The sequence below is a fragment of the Suncus etruscus genome, chromosome 19 (genome assembly GCF_024139225.1).
Source record: "Suncus etruscus isolate mSunEtr1 chromosome 19, mSunEtr1.pri.cur, whole genome shotgun sequence".
In the NCBI taxonomy this organism is placed as follows: domain Eukaryota; kingdom Metazoa; phylum Chordata; class Mammalia; order Eulipotyphla; family Soricidae; genus Suncus; species Suncus etruscus.
The window spans coordinates 9638091-9645497 of record NC_064866.1 but is presented as its reverse complement, the minus strand read 5'-3'; positions in this window follow the sequence as shown (position 1 = coordinate 9645497).

Genomic DNA, 7407 nt, shown 5'->3' with positions numbered 1-7407 from the left:
TTTTTGCACATGGGATCCTGGATTCAATTTTTAGAGCCAAGTGTCCTACGAGCACTGCCAAGACCAACACTCAAACACCCAGTCAGGAGTAGTAACTAGAATCACTGAATGAATAAATAAATAAATAAACAAAAAATAAAATCATACAAGACTGGAGTGATAGGACAGTGGATAGGATGTTTGCCTTGCACATGGCTGATCTGGGTCCAATTCCAGGCACCTCATATGAGCCTTCCAGGAGTGATTACTACTTACAGAGCAAGGAGTAAGCCCTGAACACTACAAGGTGTGGCCCCCAAAATCTCATGAATGACTATTATGTTTTTATTATTCACAATGCAAAATAATAAGTTGATTTTAATGTCACAGGTACCGAACGGTTCAGAGATATAGATTCAAATTCTGGAGTGCAACTAATATTCAATAGTAAACATATAATATTGTATAACATAAGATAATATCATATTGTATAAAATGTGATTTTCATCACACTTCAGACAAAACAACAAATTAAATAGATTGAATGCAATAGCAGATATCCTATAATTTTCTATCAAGCTAAACATTAAGGTGATTTGCAAAAATAGAAAATATTACTGCTGGGAGTTGGAAAAATAGTACAGTAGATAGGAGGACATTTGCCTTCCATGTGGTCAACCAGGGTTTGATTCCCAGCATCCTATCTGGTCCCCCAGGCTGACAGGGATAATTTCTGAACTCAGAGCCAGAAGTAACTCCGGAGTGTCACCAGCTGTGGCCCAAAAACCAATCAATCAATTAATCAATCAATAAAATATTGCTGCCGGAGCATAGCGGTAGGGCATTTGTCTTGCACACAACCAACCTACATGGACCTGGGTTCCATCCCGGCATCCTATATGGTCCCCTGTGCTTGCCAGGAGTGATTTCTGAGTGCAGGGCCAGGAGTAAACCCTGAGTGCCTCCAGGTGTGGCCCAAAAATCAAAAAAATAAATAAAATAAAATAATAATAAAAAATTTGCAGCCCTTTTCAAATTTTCTTTAGGAAATGGTATGTAATGAATATGTCATTGTGTTATCATGTATTGGATTTACTATTGTTCCTTTTATTTATTTATTTATTTATTTATTTTGGTTTTTGGTTTTTGGTTTTAGTTCCTTTTAAATAAATAAATAAATAATATCTTCAATTTCTTTCTTGGGGGGGGGGGATTTTGGGTCACAATCAGTTGTGCTGTGGTTACTCCTGACTCTGTGCTCAGAAATCACTCCTGGCAGACTCGGGAAACAATATGGAAATCTGGGAATAGAACCCTGATCAGATGCATGCAAGACAACACCCTCTCTGCTGTGCTACCTACCAATCCAGCTCCAATCTCTTTAATTTCTTAGTTTGACTTTCTAAATATTCAAAATGCTAGAATTAACGAGCCAAACTACAAAATGTTGCAGAGATTTCCTTACACTAATAAATTTACCACCCCAAAAAATGAACAAACCAGTTCATTAACAAATGCTGCCCCAACCACCAAGTTTTGGGGCTTCACCCAACAATACTCAGAAGTTACTCTTGGTTTGGATTCAGGAATTACACTTGGTGGTGATGAACAAGATGGTATGTCAGGGATCGAACCTAGTTCAGCCGCATGCAAGGCAGGCACCCTCTCTGCTGTATTATTGCTCAGACCCAACAAATGCTTTGTAAGAATGTGCAAAGGTTCTGCAGACCAAAAAATTTGAGGCTATACCTCACCCCATTCTTTGATGATTTATGGATGGTCCTCAGAGTCTGTGCTCTAGGTAAATTCTATGACTCCATACCTATCTCTTGCAAGTTAAGACCAACAATTTTCTCCTTCAAGCAAGACACTAAGTCCCCCCAAAACTTTCTCTCCTCTCTCATCACTAACTAGCTTCTATCCCTCCAAAGTTGATCTTGTCTTTGCCAACAGAAAACCTCGCTGCAAACGAACACCAGAGATTTTCCTCCTATTTGGGGGGGGGGGGAGTTTTGACAGAGCAGGGGGGAGAAGAGGGAAACACAAGAATAGCTTTTGTATTACAGATGATTTCACGTATATAATTTTACAAGGTACAATTTGATATTTTCTCAAGAACATTTTGTGTCAACTTAGGTCAACTTAGACAGGTCAAACCTGGAACATTTGTGTACATCGATTCATACATTCTGTAGCCAACATCTGTTTCTCATAACTTTTGACAGGACAATGGGCTGTTTCCATACTTAATTTCTATAGATGCATTCAATGTCACAAGTTCTCAAAACAGAGCCTACAACAGAATCTGTGCTGTTTCCTGTGGCTTAGGCACGTATGCATGCCACACAAAAGAAAAGTTCATACTGTGGGGAAAGAAGGCAAACCATACAGACTCCATCTTGAGTCTGCTCCTGACAGGAGGGGGTTGGGCCACATCTAGCAATGCTCAAGGATTGCTCCTAGCTCTGCACTCAATAATTATGCCTGAAAGGCTCAGGATTATATTGGATGCCGGGGATCAAACCCAGATCATCCTCATGCAAGGTACGATGTTCTTTCTCTACCATTCCAGCTCAAATATTTTCTGACTTTACTCCTGATTTATTCAGTTATTCATAGACTATTTGAAGTCTGTGATTTAACCTCATGAATCTTGAGTTTTCCTAGCTGACATGTTATTATTAATTTTAATATAATTTCTTCATGGCTAGAGAACATACTTTCTCTGAGTCTTTTGAAAATCCTCTGATATGGGCCTGGAGAGATAGCACAGCGGTGTTTGCCTTGCAAGCAGCCGATCCAGGACCAAAGGTGGTTGATTCGAATCCCGGTGTCCTACATGGTCTCCCCTGCCTGCCAGGAGCTATTTCTGAGCAGACAGCCAGGAGTAACCCCTGAGCACTGCCGGGTGTGGCCCAAAACCAAAAAAAAAAAAAAAAAGAAAGAAAGAAAGAAAGAAAGAAAATGAAAATCCTCTGATATTTATTGGGCTTTGCTTTATGACCAAATATATAGTGTGTTTTGATAAATTTCCTTGCACTCTTGGAAAGAATGTGGATTGAGCACTCGTTAAGTGTTATGCTTTCCAATAGCAATTAGCTTAAGTGGTCGACAGTTGTTGGTGTGATTATTTATATCTTTGCTGATGTTTTTATTGCCAGTGATCAAATCTGGGTCCTTATACGGACAAGGCTCTTCCATTGATCTACATCCCTTATTCCTTTACTTATGCCTCTTGTCTAGGGGTTCGAGTAATTGTTAAAACACACTTCGTGTGTTATTTTGTTTCGTTGTGTTTTGTTTTGGTTTGGTTTGGTTGCTTCGGTCTTGGTTTTTAGGTCAGACCTAGCTATGCTTATGTCTTACTCAGAGCTTTCTCCTCAAGAGTCACTCCTGCTAAGGATAAAACCCAGGTCAACCATAAAATAGGCATCTTCCTGCTATATTATCTCCAGTTCCATATTTCGTGCATTTTGAGACTACTAGTCACCTAGACATGATCATCTTATGTCTTTCTGGTGAGTTTAATCTTGCTACCATTATGAAATGTTAACTCTTTTATATGTAGAATACATTGTTTGTCAGGAAGTCTATTCTGTATGTGTTCCTTACTCTTTTTTTGCTTTTGTTTTTGTTTTGTTTTTCAGCCATGCCCGTTTGATGCTCAGGGGTTACTCCTGGCTAAGCGCTCAGAAATCGCCCCTGGCTTGGGGGAACCATATGGGACACCGGGGAATCAAACTGTGATCCTTCCTTGGCTAGCACTTGCAAGGCAGACACCTTACCTCTAGCGCCACCTCGCTGGCCCCATGTGTTCCTTACTCTTAAGCCAAAGTAAAATAACACCATTTCAATTTTATTTCATTTTATATTTGATTTTTGGACCAAACTCAATAGTGTTCAGAGCTTACCTCCTGCTCTGATTTCAGGGATCACTCAGAGTGGAACTCAGAGAATCGTGTAGAATCATGGGAACTAACCCTGGATCAACCACAGGCAAGGCAAGCCCCCTGCCTACTGTACTATTGCTCCAGCTCCCAAATTCCAATTATTTTAATAGATTGTACAAACAAAATTCTACCTTTGATTAATTTTTAATTTTTGTTTTAGGGTCACACCTAATGGTGCTCAGGAGTTACTCCTGGCTATGATCCAAGGAATCACTCCTGGCAGTGCTTGGGGGACCTTATGGGATGCCAGGAACTGAATCAAGGTTGATCGCATACAAGGCAAATGCCCTCCCCACTGTGCTATAGCTCCAGCCCCCCCATTCCAATTTTTATATTTAACCCTAACATTTTCATTTATGACTGACCAATGTCAGAAAAAAAGTGAAAAAATTAGAAATGTAGCATGACTGAGAAAATAGTACAGAAAGTAAGGTGCTTGCCTTGGTTCAACCCTAACACTGCACATGCCCCCCCCAAGCACCAATAGGGATCACTCCCAAGTTTAGAGGAGACCCTGAGCAGCCCCTGAGTGCCACCAGATGTGGCCCAGCCTCCCCACCCTCCAAAATATTTCTTTCACAGCCAAATATGATATCCTAAATAAGAGGCATGGCCAAGACTCTGGCTTATCACATCCCTGCTCTCACCACTGATGCGTGGATCTCTCACTGAAAAGATAAACTTTGGGACCTCTCTCTGCCTTCCATTCTTCGCTCTAAAGGTTTCCCTCCAGAATCGCTACAAACCCACTTCAAACTTGTTTATGCCTCTGGCTTTATTAAAGTTGGGCATTTCAATAATGCATGAAAAGAAAATCATTTCATGGCTAATAAAGCAGGGTTGGCGGACAAATGATTTTTGACTATAGCACTAGGAACAGACTATGCGACTTTAACACGTGTTTCTCGCTAGTATAGATTTCGGGGAGAATTTCATTGCCCTCCAAGGAAATCAAGTGCAAGGTTAACTGTGATTTTGTCCCATCTGGACCTTATATTCTTGCTATGTGAAAGTGCCTTATTTTTTCAGTCATTGACTGGTTTAATTGTAGAAGAGCCCAGTGTTAGTCTGAAATCATTCTCTGTTTTCTTGGATATTCCCAAAGCCCATGATGCAAGCTTAAACTCATTCCGAATAAACCAACATATGGGCATGGAGTAATATTACAGCAGGTAGGGAGCTGTGCCTTGAATGCAGCCAATTGGGGATCCGTCCCCTCTATAGTCCCCCCAAGCACTCACAAGAGTGATCCCTGAACACATAAGCCCTATGCACCACCAGGTGTGGCCCAAAATTCAAATAAATAAATAAATAAACAAACCAAAATCAGTACTCACATAGCATGGACTTTAACACTATTCCCTATCATTTGGGAATACTCACTGGCTGCTTATGGAAGACCACTAAGAGAGTGGATGGTCTCATATTAATGACTTCTTTAAACAGAACATTTTCTTCATGTTTCAACTTAACTGTCATCCCACCTCAGGTACCACGAAGATTTGCTGTCACGTTTCCCCGAATGTCTTCATCTAAAAGGCTGATGGCTCCCTGGGGGGTGGGGGGTCACAGCCTTCATCACGTTGCCCAATAGTGGCCAATATAGCCTCTTCCAGAGGTGACTTTTCTTCCCTTCAGCTGGTCTCCTTCCCATGATCTCTCCAAAGGAGACAATGCGCAACACTTCTCAAGCCTCATCTCTGCAAAAATGGAAGCCCTGATTCCCAAATAAAATTCATCGTCACATATCCAACCCCCCCCAAAGAAAACTGTATTATGAACAACCTTATAAACCATGGTATTTTAATAAAGTGATTTTTTAAAATATAAAAAAAAATTGTTTTGTTTTTGGGCCACACACAGTATTGTTGTTCCTGGTTCTGCGCTCAAGGATAACTCCTGACAGTGCTGGGATGCTGGGGATCAGAGTTGGATTGGCCAAAAGCAAGCCAAGCGCCCTATCCACTCCAGCCCCCTTAAAAGCCATGCTCTACACTAGAGAACCTGCTATTGTGTAATGTTAGTGTGAACAATATTCTTCCCATCCTGAAATGTGTGAGGAACCAGATATTCTGGACTCAGGACATCAGCTCCTGGGGCATGACCAAACAGTTTGTTCTACTCAATATTTTGTTTCCTAAGAAAAACAAAAATAAAGTGGTGTCATTAACTCTCTTGTATTAGTCCAAGCAGGGTGTCTACCCCTCTTGGTGAGGCCCCTAAACCCAGCCATGCTCCACCCTTTTTGTTTTATTTTGTTTTGGTTTTTGGGCCACACCTGGCAATGCCCAGGATTTATTCCTGGCTCTGTACTCAGAAATCGCTCCTGGCAGGCTCAGGGGACCATATGGGATGCCGGGAATTGAACCCAGGTTCGTCCTGGGTCAGCTGCATGCAAGGCAAACACCCTAAGCTGTGCTATCTCTCCAGCCCACCCTTCTTGTTCATTTTCTAAACCTGGTTCTCACTTCCCTGCAGATTCTTTGAGCTAACTATTTCCAAATCAACTTCTTTTCAGTTAATTAAATTTAACAGAGTTTAGCTTCAGTCCTTTATAGTTGAGCATGCCAAATAGGAAAGAAATCAAGTGGAGAAAAAAAAAACTAATAAAGAAATCATCAACAAGGTGATTAGAGGGTTGACTAGAGAATTGGTTATCTGTCTAGTCAGAGGAGAAAGCAATAAAATCCGGTTAATATTCAGAGAAAAGAATTGGCAGCCCCCGGCCCTCATGGGTAAATTGCTAAAGTCATCACTGGTTGTCACTTGGAACTCAATAAGGCAAAATTTTCAAAGGACTATTGCTTCTGCATAGAACAGAGCAAAGAGCTTGGGTTTATAAGGATTATTGTTAGTATTCTCCCTAAAGCACTGGACAATTGTAAAATGAAAATAATAAATAAATCTCTAAGCATTCAACCACAGACTTTCTTATAATTGCTAAAATTGTATTTGAGCGTGTGCAGCTTTGAAGACTGCTAAAACACCAAGGCAGATTTCAGCCCTCATAACTTTCCAGGTATGTCATGTGAAGTTAAGGGCATTGCTTAGAGACCAATGCCATCCCAGGGGCCAGAGACATAGTGCAAGGATTAAGGTTTTACAGGTTTTGCATGCAGTTGATCCCTGTTCAATCCCCAGCACCACGTAGTCCTTGGAGCATCACAGAGTGTGAGTTTGCAAGCCCACTTGAAAAGGAAAAAAAATGAAAGGAAAAAAGATAAAAGGAAAAGGGAGCCGAAGAGATAGCATGGAGGTAAGGCGTTTGCCTTGCATGCAGAAGAACGGTGGTTCGAATCCTGACATCCCATATGGTCCCCTGAGCCTGCCAAGAGCGATTTCTGAGCATAGAGCCAGGAGTGACCCCTGAGCACTGCTGGGTGTGACCCCTCCCCAAAAAAGATAAAAGGAAAAGGAAAAAATATGGACCTTATTTGGCTCAAAGACACTGATTCTAGTGGCATTTGGAAGTTAGTAA